The sequence below is a fragment of the Patiria miniata genome, unplaced genomic scaffold (genome assembly GCF_015706575.1).
Source record: "Patiria miniata isolate m_02_andy unplaced genomic scaffold, ASM1570657v1 HiC_scaffold_20, whole genome shotgun sequence".
NCBI lineage: Eukaryota > Metazoa > Echinodermata > Asteroidea > Valvatida > Asterinidae > Patiria > Patiria miniata.
This window is the reverse complement of record NW_024037059.1, coordinates 12,587,813-12,603,353: the sequence shown is the minus strand read 5'-3', so window position 1 is coordinate 12,603,353 and position 15,541 is coordinate 12,587,813. Positions and strand designations below refer to the sequence as shown.

The 15,541-nt window shown below is 41.6% G+C and overlaps 1 long non-coding RNA gene across 1 annotated transcript; it reads left to right on the top strand.

Moving 5' to 3' along the window:
- The first annotated feature begins 3,580 nt into the window (after window positions 1-3,580).
- Window positions 3,581-8,888, top strand: LOC119727328. Its single transcript, XR_005270939.1, has 3 exons — window positions 3,581-4,070; window positions 6,731-7,019; window positions 8,347-8,888. It is a non-coding gene; the product is annotated as an uncharacterized LOC119727328 (long non-coding RNA).
- The last annotated feature ends 6,653 nt before the right edge of the window (window positions 8,889-15,541 follow it).

Genomic DNA, 15,541 nt, shown 5'->3' with positions numbered 1-15,541 from the left:
CCTTCATCAAATTACATTCAATTCACTTATCCATGTTTCATAAGTTATATCACAAGTCAAAATACAACAGGTGTTTTCTCTCTTTCATACAATCTCTTTCATACAATCTCTCAGACCACGCTTTGTAAAATTGTAGGCCCTTTGGAAAGGTTAAATTTGTAAAGCTCATCCAAGGTCTTTTAATCCTGCAGTCATTCGCGTATATCAGTGGCGAGACGAAGGAAATCCAGCACCTAACACCCACACGTTACATGTTAACGCCCCCCGCCCCGAAAAAAAAATACAGAAAAAAAACACCAACAATCAAGATGTGCTACCTCTTCGGGAACATTTTGCCCCCCCCCCCCCCGACCCATATACCTGCAATCGGCCTTTAGCAAATTTCTCCATCACCTCTTCAGATAAAAGAAAACAGTTGGGGTTCATACCGATGTTCCCCAATACCGATGTTCCCGAAATCCTTAACCTAACCCTAACCCTAACCCAACCCTAACCCTAATCCTAAGGATTTCGGGGAACATCGGTGTTGGGGAACATAGGTATTGGGGAACATCGGGTAGAGTTGTAAAGGCCGTCAAAGATTTGAGTGACTGCATGATGCTGAAATTACAGGCCGATAGTGAGTATGGAACATTTATGGCTAAGTGGATTATTCTAATGCTGACTTTTGCCATGCTCAACCAATTTTGACAAAAATGACAAATTCGTGCATGCTGAGTTAACCCATTAAACCTAGATACAGCGCTTGTGCTAATTCGGGCGATTCACAATGCAGTGCACCACCAAGAGTTTGCCCAGAGAGTTCATTTTTCCTCGTATGGTCGACAAATTCGCAGCGCGGGACATTTGAAATTGTTCGTTTTTCCGGTTAGTAGTTTCGTTAGCGTATAATTATGATTCGAGTATCTGTTTGCCCTTTTTCTTTTCTTTTATCAATATGGTGTTTCTTGTAAAGCAGCAGAACGCTATGCCCCAGTCTGTAACAATTAAGCTCAAGTTGTCTACTGACACTCATTCAAATGGGCCACGTTTTGTCGACCGTCGTAAACTTGAAAAAAATGGATTCTCCATGGCAAACTCTTGGTGGCGCACTGCATTGTGAATCGCCCGAATTTCAACCTCGTCCCCAGGGTGTCGAGCAGTACGCGCCCACCACTACCTGCTCTGTCACCCTGGTATTGGATCATTTGCATGTGCAACATTTTTGCACACGTATGCAAATGAGGAACAGTCTGGTGCCTGGATATTATTATTATTATTATTTATTCATGCCAATTCTATTTCATCACATACAAGATGGGCATAGGAGAGGCAAAAGCGATAACAATCACTGTGGTCAAAGACCTGCCACTCCTCATCAAGTTATGTACAGAGTAAAAATATACTAAATACTAATATAAAAAGGATATGCGTTACACATTAGCGTTTGTTTTTGTATGCGGTGTCTGGGGTAAAAACAGAGTCAATTCGTAGCAGCGCGAGCACGGCGTGAGTTACGAAAACACGATTTTTGAAATCAAACTGTTACGATCTTATCGAGACAACATGCAGTATCATATTTCATATTAATATGAGCAAATTAGAAAGGAAATTAGTATTTTCGAGAAGGCGTGGACGAATGATCGCGAAAACACGTACTGCACGTTGTGAATAATAGCACCAAGTACACGATAAAAATCCATAACTAGCCAATTGCGGTATCCAATCAGGATACAGGAAGAAAGTTTCCTATCCAGGGTTTACTATTGGAAACCGTGTTGGAAATAAAGTAAGCACTGGGGACGAGGTTGCCCGAATTTGCCAATAACGCGTGCTCGCCGTGCAAGCGCACCTTTCATAGAAAATGTAACAAGGGGCGATTTCTGCCCCCCCCCCCCCAAACCCGGCCTTTTTAGGGTTAATGGGGTTCAAAACTGATCGGTCGGAACTGAGAACCACAAAAATAAAAAGGAGTGCCCAAAAAGGAAGTCAGGTTCATGTCACAGTGGATTCACATTTGACTTTTGTCGATATATTTTTCAGACGAACATAATTATGTTCGTCTGAAAAATATTGTTTTTCATAAGAAACACGGAAAATGAGCGGGAAAAAAGTGTACAAACAAGTTTGTAGATCATAACAAAAATATGTACACCGTGTAATCACGGTTATCATGGATTATATCAAGTGTATTTAAGTGTTTAAATAGTAAAATTAACAATTGAAATAATTAAAAACTAACAACTAAAATTGATGCTGAGATCAGACCGTTCCTTTTGACAGATCGAGTATGGACAAAAGAAGTGATATCCAAAATATCAAAAAGAGATGAAAGTGAATTATGGGGACGTCCCCTAGTCCGACGGCCATATTGGTCTCAGGCCCTGCGTCCCATTGGTCAATACGTCCCATTGGGCCGCCGACGTCCCATTGGTCCGACGGTTAGGGTTTGTGTTAGGTTTAGGGTTAGGGTCAGTCAACCTGAACCAGTCGACGTCGGACCAATGAGATGTCGGATTATAGAAACGTAACCATTATTAATTATTGGTTTATTAAAATTTCATGTGTGGTGGCCAAAATATTACCCTAAATTAAAATGTGGAATTTGCGCTGTCAACTTGAAGCGGTTTCAATCCTCTGGACTCGGGCTGGTAAATCATGTAAAAGATGGCGACCGTAGACTACTATACGTACTGATAGTGTAGTACATTTCTAATCGGTGTATCACGTGAGGACAGCTAATGTAATTAAAAACAGAACGGATACTGCACTAACCGATAATGTATATAAAAGGGGAAAAGGTGCAGATATTAATGTTCAAAGTGGCTTTATTTACATCACATTGCAATGAGCAACGACGTTGCAAGGGCGGACCCGGGGGGGCATGCCCCCCCCCCCCCAATAAAGGCAGGCAATGAGTACACCACCATCTCCCCCCCCCAAAAAAAAATTGCCTCAGATCGCACCACCGAGCATCTAGAATCCGGGGTCCGCTCATAAGTCCGACGCCTCATAGGTCCGACGCCTCATAAGTCCGACACCTCATAGCTCCGACGCCTCGTAAGTCCGACGCCTCGTAAGTCCGACAAATTAAACGCCTCGTTTTTCTGTTGTCGGACCTATGAGGCGTCGGACTTATGATACGGCCCCTTGAATCCAAACAAAATTCGGGGCCCTTAAGCGGGCCCCGAACCCCACGCCGTAATGTTTTTGACACACTATTTGAGGATCACAATTTTTTTTGCCCCCCAAAAAATTGTGTTCTGGATCCAACCTTGCGACGTTGCTGCTCAAAATGGAACTTGACAAGCTTGGCTGGAAATTAATGAATGATTTTAGGGTTGATGTAATGTTGACAATTCTGTTGATGTTTACACCATCATACACGGATACAATCCCAACCAAGATTATGTTCAGTATTGTTACCAGCTGAAAAGTTTTTAAAAACAATGTGCGTACAAATTTCTTGGTCAAGTGGTGGCGCTGTTGAAAGTTACTGGTTACTTTTTTGTAAACAACCGCAGTCGAGACTCGAGAGTCCAGCTAGTTCGCGTGTGGCGGTACGGTACAGGTGGTATGCGGCTCGAGTCCATGAAAGTTGAAACCATGATGAAACTTACGTTCGTAAAATTCCTTCATGGTAAAATCGGAATTCGTTTGGTTTTCTTCCGTGGTTTTCCGATGCAGTTGCACATCTTGCGTTTGTGAGGTTTTCAGCGATGCCTTCTCGTAGATGTTCAAGATGTTCACTGTAGTGTGTAACTAGACCCGTGAACGTGGCGTTTTCACGGGTCTGTAAAAGTTAACTAACTAATGTCGATACTAATGATCATGTTTCCCGACGAGCATGCATGATCGCTGCACGTGCCGTGTAGCTCCATTCTGTACATGGGCACGCACTGCAGCTGCAGAGAATGGGACACCCTGCCGTAGAGTGCTGGTCCAAGGAATCGACGCCACGTAATGCTGACTTGACTGTTGACGTCTGGGCCTGTGACCTTTCAGACTCTTGTCAGACAAATGCGGTCAAATGCGGGGTTCCCAAGCATCACTACCATGACTACTTTACAGTGAGATTCCCAAAACTGAAGGTGTGTGGTCTAATTTTTGAGTGTCGTGAATGGCAGATTCAGGCTTGTCAAAGGTGACTGTCTTTGAGGTTTACTCAGCTGGGGAGGGGGGTGGGGGAGGGGGGGTGGGGGAGGGGGGTGGGGGCTTGGATAGTCCCATAAATGTGACTGAAATGCTATTTAGCAGTCATACTAAATTACTATAGCTGGGTTGATTTTCTGCTGACAAAATAATTTTGATCTTTAATTAATTTTCGGCTCCCCTAGCAACGGGACGCTCCGCTCACAGGCCGTACGTGGCTCTGTGACTGATACACGGAGGTAATCCAGTATTTCAGTCACATTTATGGGACTAGGGCTTGGAAAGAATGCTGGATCCTGGTGCAACTTTTTTTTTTTCATTGGTGAAGGTCAGTCAGGAGAGAATTCCATACACGGCCTCTACTCAGACCTCCTGCACAAAGTTTATGGGCCATGACAGAAAAAGTTAGCTTAAAGTATTAATTATCAAAAGTATCACCTAATTTGGTGTTTCTTCATCAGATTTTCACTTTTTGGTACTTGTCATAATTAAAGAATATGAGTGTAGAATCCCGGGACATACAGTTATTTCGTTTTACCGTTTTGGATTTTCTCAAAAACAAAAAACAGTAAACGAACCATTGACCGTTGTGTCATTTTACAGTTTTGTAAAACGGTCAAACGGTATTAAGATAAATACGGTTATTTCATTTTATCAGTTTAGTAAAATTTAATACAGCATAACGATCAGTGATTTTTGTTTTTCAGTTTTACACAAAAACTGCAAAATGGTCAGTATTGAATACCTGTAGACGGTTTTTATTTTTTATTTCAGTGTCATAGTTAACAGTCCGTGGTGCATTTTGTGGTGGTGGGCAAGGGGGGAGGGTGAAGGGGGACCATGCCGTGCACGAAGAAGTGTTACCTCGGCATAATTAATGCGTGGTGTGATTCCTGGCATAACCCTGACCCCCATCTACATGTACTGACATTTTTGGCGGGGCTTAGAGAGTTGCAAGCAAAAATGGCGCTGGAAAATTTCAAGGAGGAAATTTCAGAAAGGATACAGGGTGGTAAGACGTATGAAGAAGTTGCAGATATTTTGAAGGAAATTGGAGTTTGGCGCGGCTCTTCAATAGCCAATATTCGCAAATTCTATCGTGAGAACGACATAATTGTAAGAAGGGCAACTTCCCAGGCAGTGAATCGATCACAAGGACACATTAACATTCCAAGGTGCATTGCTTAATTGCCAAACCTGAATCCAAAAATGGTCGACAAGACTATTGACTGTTTTGTCATTGTCATGTTTTTGTAAAACAACACTCTAAAAGTAAAGCAACTAACTGTTTATCGCTTTTTACAATTTAAAAAATTACAAAAAGGTCATTGTTTTTTGTGACTTAATACCGTTTGACCGTTTAACAAAACTGTAAAACGACAAAAGAGTCAATGGTTCGTTAACTGTGTTTTTTTTGGAGAAAATCTAAAACGGTAAAACGAACTAACGGTATACATGTACCGGGTTTGTGTAGGCCGTGTATGGAATTCTTTCCGGCAGTCATTGCAAACATGTTGAAAAGACATGATCTGGGACTGAGAAACAATTGTTTGTTAGGAAATACTTTCAGAATGTTCTTGACTCTCCATAGACTTAATTTGTACACGGCGCTGCAGTGGCGTCTGGGTGGAGCTAAGGCAAAAAAAATAATATTTCTGCTTCCGGTTTCCCTACCTACCCTATTCTGACAGCCCCTACACTAATTTTTTACATGGGAAAAATGACAGGAAAAAACACCCAAAACTATCAATTTCTACCGTTGACCCTTGACTATCACGCAGACGTCTCCATATGATTGTACACACCAAAAAATCCCTACCTACCTATTTTCGAATGCCATGTAATCGGAAGCAGAACTATTTTTTTTTTTTTTTTGTGGCCTAATTGCAGCTTGTAACTTTTCGGGTATGATTCTGAGATGGAATGTTGAAGTATGTACCAGTATGTAATGAAATTTGAAAAAAATTCCGTACTGGCCACAAAATTGCATTGCCGAGGTTTCCTGGATTCATCTTGGTTGAAATCACAAGGTAAGGTAAAAATTGGTGTGTTTGGCAGCAGGTTAGTGGTGGCCCAGTATGGAATTTTTTCCCCATCCGAGGTGGCAAGTTCAAACGTTTCTATCAGTGACCCGCACTTATATCTATATTCCAAAATAACCACATCAATGATATAGTCCTACCTCTCTAAGATTTTTCACAAGAGGGTTTCTATAATCTAGTGTGGAGAACTGGAGGTAAGCAATTCGCTATATTTCTACCTCATGCTGAAAGGTTGCAAGATTTTGCACAAAAAAGGCCTTCTGGAAAAGCTTTAAAACCCTAGATTTTGATTTTCAAACCTTTTTAAAAAACCTGTATTGATGAAGAGGGGCACTGTGAAGCCTGCATAGGGTTTAAGGTATAAAAGGGTACCTGCTTTCAAAAATATATTACTCACTACGAAAGGCTATCATTTTATTTTGACTTATGGTGATAAAACAAATAATTTCCCACCAATTGCATTTGTAAGTTTTGCCACCTCAGATGGTACTGACATTTGGTCTGGACCATGGACTATTTATTTGATTTAAACTCGGACTTTGTCATTTAATTTGCAGCTTTGAAGCCAGTGTTTTACAGGTCTCATTTCTGTTAGGACACCAGGCTTGAAGGCTAGATGCTCCCCTGCTCTATGATGAGATATGACACGCAACACGCCTCAGTTTGTCCATGCCTAGCCATGCACTCTCCAAGCCAGTCCCCAGGACCTACTCCACCGGCAGAACCTTCATCCACACTGCAGTCCATGTCTGGAACAGTCTCCCAGATTGTGAAGTGGGAGAGATGAAAGACAGTGGTGCTCCTTCAAACGTAGGGTGCATCAACATCTCCTGTCAACACATTGATGTGAGGCAAGCTCCTTGTTACCCTTCTAAGCTGCTGGGAACTAATATTGTGCATCGGGTCCGGTTGACCAGGCCAAACCGACCCGAAACATTGTAGAGATAAACAGAATCTGAACCGAAACTGATCTGAACTCCTCTAAACCGACGCGACCCGACCTGACAAAAATTCAAGCAAAAACTGACCTGAATTGACCCAAACTGAACCATCCCTGAAAACCCCCCAAATATATGGCTTGGGCAACGTGTCCACTGTTCAGTTAAGGAGAACACACAAGAAAGTGTGGATTCGTAATTTAAGAATTCACGAGGTGCGAAGCGCCGAGTGAATTCGTAAATTAAGAATCTACACTTTCGAGTGTATTCTTCGACTTAAACCATTGCGTCAAAAGAAGTATTGGCATTAACAGTAAGTGGGGATGAAAAGACTTGGGAAAAATGTTGCAACCTGACGCCACTTCCGCGATTGTGTACAAAGTCTATGGAGAGTCAAGAAAAGGTATTTCCTGACAAAATTGGAAATATTTCTCAGTCCCAGATTCATGTCTTATCGTCATTTTTGCAATGAATGACCATCATTGAGATGACAAATGAAGAAAAAAGTGGCATCAGGTTGCAATATTTTTCCCGGCTCCTTCCATCGACATGTGGATAGTTCAGACGATGATTTCTTTCTGACTCGAAGTACGTTTTGCAGTGATCGACGGCAGAGAATCTGACAGTGAAGATGCATTGGTAATTTTGGAAGGAACGTTTTCACGCATATGGTCCTATTAATGCTCATTATGGAGAACAATTGTCAGACGTGTTCAAAGTGTGGATTCGTAATTCCGAATCCACACTTTACTGAAGATTCTGCATTCCAAATCCACACTTTTTGACCAGCGTAACAGATTTGTAGTTCCGAATCCACACTTTTAACAATAGTACATGTTATAGACTACGTGAAAAACTATAAATGTACATGAAACACGCTTACATGTAAGTTATGTGTGTTTTCCTTTGGTCCATGAACTTTAAGCTTCCAAATGCAAGTATGGCAAGGGACATTCCTGTTTAGGACTTGTGATGTTGCATCTTGGCCTATGTTTGCATGTTGTTCCTTCAATGCACGGCAGCTGATATCAGCTCACATTCAGTCCTCTACCCTCACAGGTACATGTATACCCATTCATACTGGGTGGACAGAGACAATTGTAGTTTAGTGTCTTGCCCATGGGCAGAAGCACCATTTTCCTGTTGAAGTAATTCTGTTCTTTACCTGTGTTAATTTTTTATGATGTTTAATTTGTTTGTTTGTTATCCCCTTCTTTTTTCAACATGTATTTCAGTTGCTGCATGCAAGTCCCTACATCTATCCAGTTCCTGTTCTGATGAAGCAGCTTTCCCAGCCCATGACTCTGTTCAGGTTTGGTGCATGTAACTCAGCCCTATCCCCTGTTTCCTTGCTTCAAGGCAGGTAAGTCTTGTTTGGAACTTGTAGTAGATGGTGATCTTTCAACTGAAAATTTACAAGCTTGCCCACAGTCATAGGAAAATAACACATCATTATTCGGTAAGACTTAGTTCTCCTAGTTCTCTTAGTTCATTCAACCCCCTCCCCCTCAAAAAAAAAAGTGTTTGTCATAAAATTGTAATACTTTTGCGAATAGTTGAGCATGCATACAGGTATGTTACCATTATTCAAGCCCTTGATTTTTTGATGAGGCAACTTTATTGCAGTTTATTCTGAAACTACATTGTGTATTGTATGCAAATTAGCAAAGTACATGTACATGCATAGCTTCTTCGAGATGGGAACTGTGACTGAGTCTGCAGCACTTCTTGAATTAAGCTAACCTTAACCCTGCTGAATCCAACAGGATCCAACTATACTCGATGGAGCCTGTTGGATTGAGCAGTAAACCCCTTGTGTACATTCCCCATGCAAAATGTTGGATTCAGCAGGCAACTGAATGGCATTAAAACGCCATGTTGGACTCCGTTGGATTCAGCAGACAACTGAAAATGAGGCACAGTGGATTGAGCAGGAAAGTCCGGTTGGACTCTGTTGGATTTAGCAGGATACCGGTAGTCCTGAGGAACTACTAGGGGGTTAGGGTTCGGAAGTTGATTACAGTGTTTCTGCATGGTCAATCTTGACTGGTAGTACCCCTGATAGTACTAGACATGTATTTCACACTATGACCTGACTTAGGATTCGCCCCTTTGTTCTGTGATTTACTTTGGGCATGCCTTTGATAATTCAAAATTCAAAATAAGATGATGTCCCTCATGTTATCATTTGAAATTTCTACAGTGCTTACCAGTCCCATAAAAGTTAGTGGGGGAATGTCTTGATACAGCTGTTGGGGCTACTTGGTTGGAGCATCAGTTAATGGCTCATTATGATGTTGGGGTTGTTCAGTTGAACCATTGGCTACTGACTGGTTGGGCTGACTCTGTTCGGCTGACCGTCATATCCAAGAACCCTAAGCATAATGAAAAGTTTTGAACATTTGCTCATCGCAACACTGGGTGTTCAAAAATAGGCATATCTTAAAAAATAGGCAACTTACAAATCTGGGGTGATCAGAACACGAAAGAAGACATCTTCAGCTTTCTATAGGATGAAATTTGTCATTGACGGTGCTCGGCCAATAACAACCATTTTAGTTTGAAAAAACACATCCATGCTTTGTGCTCCTATTCAGTAGTGCACATCCACGAAGTGTAAACTAGTTTCTTAGCACCCATGTTCAGGCGTTTTTTACTACAGCGTCAAAACGAAAAGTTCAACAAGCTTGGGCTGACGACATTCATAAAGTTGATAAATTTCTTAAAACGCTGATATAAGAAACATGCTAATTGGACAATAAATTCCGACGACCATTTTGGCTTGTAAAAAATATAGCCCGTCAGTGTTTTGATAAGTTATTATGTACATTGTATATAAATGCGCGCCATTGTGTGTAACGTGTGTTCTGTAGTGTGTGTATGCAGCGCCCCACATACTTGAGCTTATGTTCATTTGCCTATATCAACTTTTCATTATGAAAATACCCTGTACTTCTAGCAATTTTTTTTCCCGCTGTTGTTACTTTTCTGAAAGCCCCAATACTTTCGTCGGAGTCGTTTTCAGCCGCATGTGTCTTTGGTAAAGGGAGCTTCTTTGCTCTCGAGGTGCTTCCACTTCTGTTATAATTATAAAAGCCCTTAGGGGAGGCTGTTGGGAATCTTGTTCCATCCAGTCAGAATTCAGAATTCATTGATGGACAAGGGGCTGGGTGCATTGATCGCGTGCATTTACCACGCTTATGGAATTCAATATGCAGCGATTGACAACACCGTTCAACAAGTGGGCCGCCATTTAACTAACTTGAAATTGTGTGTCTTCTCTGCAATAGCGATGGGCAGGAACTGAAGAACATTCCTTTTCCAAGTGTGTGTTAGGTCGGTGCAACTCCTGACCCAAGGATCTCAAGACTTTAAAATGTGCCGCCTTTTTTCTTTGAAACATGCTGTTTGTGTTATGATTGGTTGATCTGTCACATGATTGAAACTTTTGTGAGACCCGCTTATAAGATTGAGCCGATCCCACTCTTTCAAAGCCTTTGAGCCTGTTGCACTCTTTTCTGAACTGCCAACAAGTTCTGATTGGCTGAACCCTAGAATGTGCATGCTTGGTTAATCTTTGTGATCATGTATGCCTACCGTTTACTTAAAGTCTTATGAACGACTTTTATTTGTGGTCAACCTTAAGTTTTCAACAAATAAATCACTTAGAAAATAATGCGACAGTTTAGTGAATTTTCTCTTACTTCTGCATCGTTTGTTTCTTTTTTCCTTTCAAGGTGACATGAGGTGACATGATTTTTCAGAAAAACTGATTCTAGCATGTTCAGAAAAACAGAAACCTTTTCCATTCTGTAACGTGTTATTAAGTTGGCGGGTTCGTGTTCACCTTTAATATGTAACCATTATTTATGTAGGCCTACATGTATTTATAAGATTTTACCTGTTGAACTAACCTTGATCAAATTTGCTCGAATGTCAGCTTCATAAGACGGGTGGGCAGTTTGTTACGTGGTCCTTCCGTTTTTGCCGCCATGACGGGCAAAAACGTTGACCCAGCTGACGGGCAAAAACGTTGACCCAGCTGACCCAGCTGTCAGCTGGGTCAACGTTTTTGCCCGTCATGGCGGCAAAAACGGAAGGACCATGTAACAAACTGCCCACCCGTCTTATATGGCTGCTCCTTAAGAAGGTTCAAGTTGGGTGTGAAGGTCATCCCCAATTTCACACCCTGGAAAACTCCCCCTGTAATCTGGACGTACTTCCAAGTCCTTCTATTTAAGATCTGACCCATTAATTAATGCATTCGTTGTAAGCATCCAGGAGAGAGCCGACACTTAACCATAGCAAGAAGTCTAAAGGAGTGATAGCCATACTTTGATACCCTGCAAACTTGAAGTAATCATGGACTTGTACAAAAGATTCTGTCGCTTTTTCCAAAATCACTGGCATGTTCAAAATCTTTTAAACGTGTACTCAATGTAGCGCAACTAGAAGTGAAGAAGATGTCTTGACCCATGCAAGATTGATGTTGGAGGCTGTGTGTTATTCTTCTGCATGTGGTTGCTTTAATCTCTGTTGTCAGACATACATGTACATGTACTCTCCCTGGCAAAGCGGGCAGTTTTTGTAGGCTTGCTGTAATCTGGTCCCTGGTAGATGGCAAACTTGGCTACGATATGCTTTAGCTGTTCCTTAACATACTGTGTAGGCTCCACAGTGTTAAGAGGCAAGAAGAAAAGTCTAACCTTTTGGAACAAGATCATGTTGCACTATCACTTGCTTTACATACTCTCTCTGAGTCAGTTGTCTCTTGAGGGATCTGATACTACAAAATATTACTACAAAGGGCTGAAGGCTATGAGGGTTGCCGCTGTTAGTGGTAACATTTACTTTCTTTTAGGAAGAGGCCGGGTGAATCTATTGTGTAACCACCATCATCTCGGTTTAGCTTCCAAATGTTCCCTCGTTTAGAGACCTTAGTACATTTGTACCTGACGATGCAACATGCAATGCCAACATATTGTGGCTGAACTGTGGCTGAATTGTGGCTGATCCGGTCTTCACTGCGTGATAATGACCGGGTGTGGGGGTGACCGCTGTTAATGGACCTCGACTTCATCTCGGTCCATTAACAGTGGTTACCCCCACACCCGGTCATTATCACGCAGTGAAGACCGGCTCCTCACACTGTTATTCCCTTATGAATGTTATTGAAAATTGTTTCAGGGTAAAAATACCAAAAAATTTGTTCATTACTTCTTTAAGGCGGAATTTCTGTTTTTGATATTGCCAAAAAAATGCATGATTTAGAGTTTAAAAAAAAGCAAGCATTCAAGGTCTTGAAATGAACGTTTTCCCCAACTTTCAGTTTTACATGACCCAAAACAGTGCTTTAAAAACAAAAATTAGGAAACTATGGCTTTGACATCTCTGGCATAGGGCACACTGTATCTCTCGTGTCGACGCTACAGAACTCTCGGATTTTCTCGTAGAGATACCACTGCCGCTTGGCATCCAAGCCTGGGGGATTTGGGGCTCTGGTAATTCCGCCGGTGGCAATCTGGCAGCTGACTTCAACAGCTGATAGGGTGTTTCCGGATCTGTCAAGGTCTTGCGTGCATATACAACTCCCGGTTCATCTGAAGAAACTCTGCAATAAAAAATGAAGTTTCAATAAGTTAAATTATTGGCTCATCGGATGGAAATGTGTTATACAAAATGGATCTTTTATCAGTCTTATTCCATTCTAACACAACGGTCAAACTGGGATTGCATTTCTGCATTTATAATTACAAACAAATGTACTCACCAGAAGTGTTGATGACTTTTGATTCCAACGAGGGGCTTGAAGAAAGGCGACAGGAATTCCTGCCAGTCATACTGGTTGACATTGATGTTGCCTGCCTCGTCGCCTACCAGCTGGGGGGATGTTGATCCCAGACGGGGTACTCTCTGTCACCACACCAACCATCTCCGCCAAGCTGGATACCGGGGTCTTCCTGTACCTCTGTTTAAGCAAACCAAAACACCAATCTGGTGCCAATTTGGTATGCCCAACCACCATGAAATGGAGCTCTACAGATGAGTGCAGCCCATGCATACATGTACACCTCCACAGGATGTACCACATCATCATACTGTTTTTATTCTGACCGCTGCAGTTATCACAGTGGAGATGTACATGTACCTTGGTCTCACCAAGACCATAACTGGCAAAAAAATGATGAATATAGCTGATAACAGCACTGCTCCCCTTGGAAATGGACACTGCCTCGTCCACTAGGTAGTTCACCTGCTTAGTAGTACCCTCACAGTGAACTCCAAAGATACCACACTTCCTCCCGGTCAAGAAGTAAACTGGCCCTTGCTGAAGTGGATCGGAAGGATAGTTGACTTGCTGGGCGAAATCAAAGGAGTAGTGCATCTCCATGTTGCGACTACAAGGAGCATTTCTGCCCAGACCTCTGATGCCCTGCTGTTCTGCTGAGGCCTTCGCTGTTCCTGACTGCTGCCTGTACAGGTCCCGCTCCATGGCTACCTTCTCCAGATGGTTTTGCTGTGCTCTGCAACGGTCAGACTTCTCCGCATCAGACAGATTCGCAGATTTGTATAGCAGACTATTGTTGTGCTGGCAAACCCAGCAAACATCTGACATTGGTTTGCAGCAGATGATGAAAGGGCTGATCACGTTCCACAGCTTTCGAAAGGTTGACTTGCCGATTGATCTGAAATCTACATGTACAAACGAGAAACCAGAAAATGGATTAAATGTTATTAATTGAATTTCACATAGATATTATTAAAGCATGGTTTTAGGTATCCATTGTAAATTACTGCTGCTTTTCTATCAGTTACAACACATAAACCTTTTTTGATTTTGTTCAATTAAAAAAGCAAACCATCTCTAAGAACCATCTCAATTGGCACTAAGAAATTTGCTTACGAGATTCCTCCATAGCTGCCTTGTATTTCCTCCATACATTAGCTTTCGTCTCATGGGATGGAAGCAGCTTGATGTCGTCCCGTGCATAGCCTGGGATGCGACCAGGTAGCAAGGTGGCGTTCACTTCGGCATAATTCTTTATGAATGTCTGTGCCCTCAGACGGTCATCGTATGTCAAGTGATTCCTGAAGACGGCGCCCTGATTCTTGTGTCTTCGTGCAATGCAGCCATTCTCGTTGTAATGTTTAGACAGTGCAGTCAACTTGTTGACGCTCATGCTAAAATAAAAAATAAAATGTGCCTGTGTTTTTAATACAATGCCCTGGCACCGAGCAATTTACAATCATTACTTTAGCCTAATGTACTGTAGTTGGAAACAAGTCAACTATGCCCTTGCCTATTAAAATAGAAGTTCTTGCAAAAATAGCAACTAGCAACATTAGGAAAAATCAGAAAATGTGGATTAACTTTTGTGTGAAGCATTAAAGCAAGTGATGAAAACGATGTTTGTCCCCACCTCAACACATAGAATGATTTAAGATACATACCTCGATAGCTGTTTTTACTGTTGAGGAAGCTGATACTTCTTTGAGAAAGTCGCTGTGTTTTGTGTTTAGATGTGTTACTGTCACTTTATCTCCAAGTTTGACCAGGCTCTTTGCCTTATCGTTCCATAAGGCAACATTTATTTGTCCACTGTCATCCTTTACTTTGATGTTCCTGACTGACTGGGTGTTTTTTACACGTCGTGGTAGTTCGTCCTGCATAAATATAATGTGAGACATTAGAAATCATCATAATGAAGGTATTAATAGTTGATTATGTACATGACATCAATACAATATACATGTAATTGAAATAAGCCAGGCTTTAAAGGTATTCTGATATTGATGATTGCATTTCAGATGGAAATATCTAACTGGATGGATGGTACACAAAAATGGTACTAAAACTCTGGTCTGTTGTGTAGTCTAAGAGCTATGTTTTGCTTCATTGGAAATACATGTATGTGGAGACATTGAGAAAATAGACTTACATGTAGCTGTAGTTCTAATAGTCTGTTTGGGATCATGCACGTAATGTAGGCGTACTTTGATGTACTGTACATGTATTTTATAAAGAGATATTAGTCAAGCAGTGTGAGACTTGTTATTTAAATTTGTTGGCAACTGCTGCGTAAGAAACTGATTCCGAAGCGCAATTTTTCTAATGTTGATTACACTAGGGTCATTCTATGCCAACTCAACAAATGGTGCACACCATCACCAGAAGTGCAAATTCTAAAAATTTGGGGTCTCTACGACTTTTCGTTCTTGCGCAACAGCATTTTGAAATTTGAGGTGGGCGGGGCCAAAAGCGCGTCGCGTCACGAAATTCAATGTTTAAAGGGTCATATATTTGAAACTATACCCCCCAGACATTTCAAACTTGGTAATCTGGACTATTTTTTGCTGTAGATTTCAAATATTTAGACAGAAAGAAAGTAGCTTGTTTCATTTTTAAGTCAGAGGGGCCCCAAAATGGCC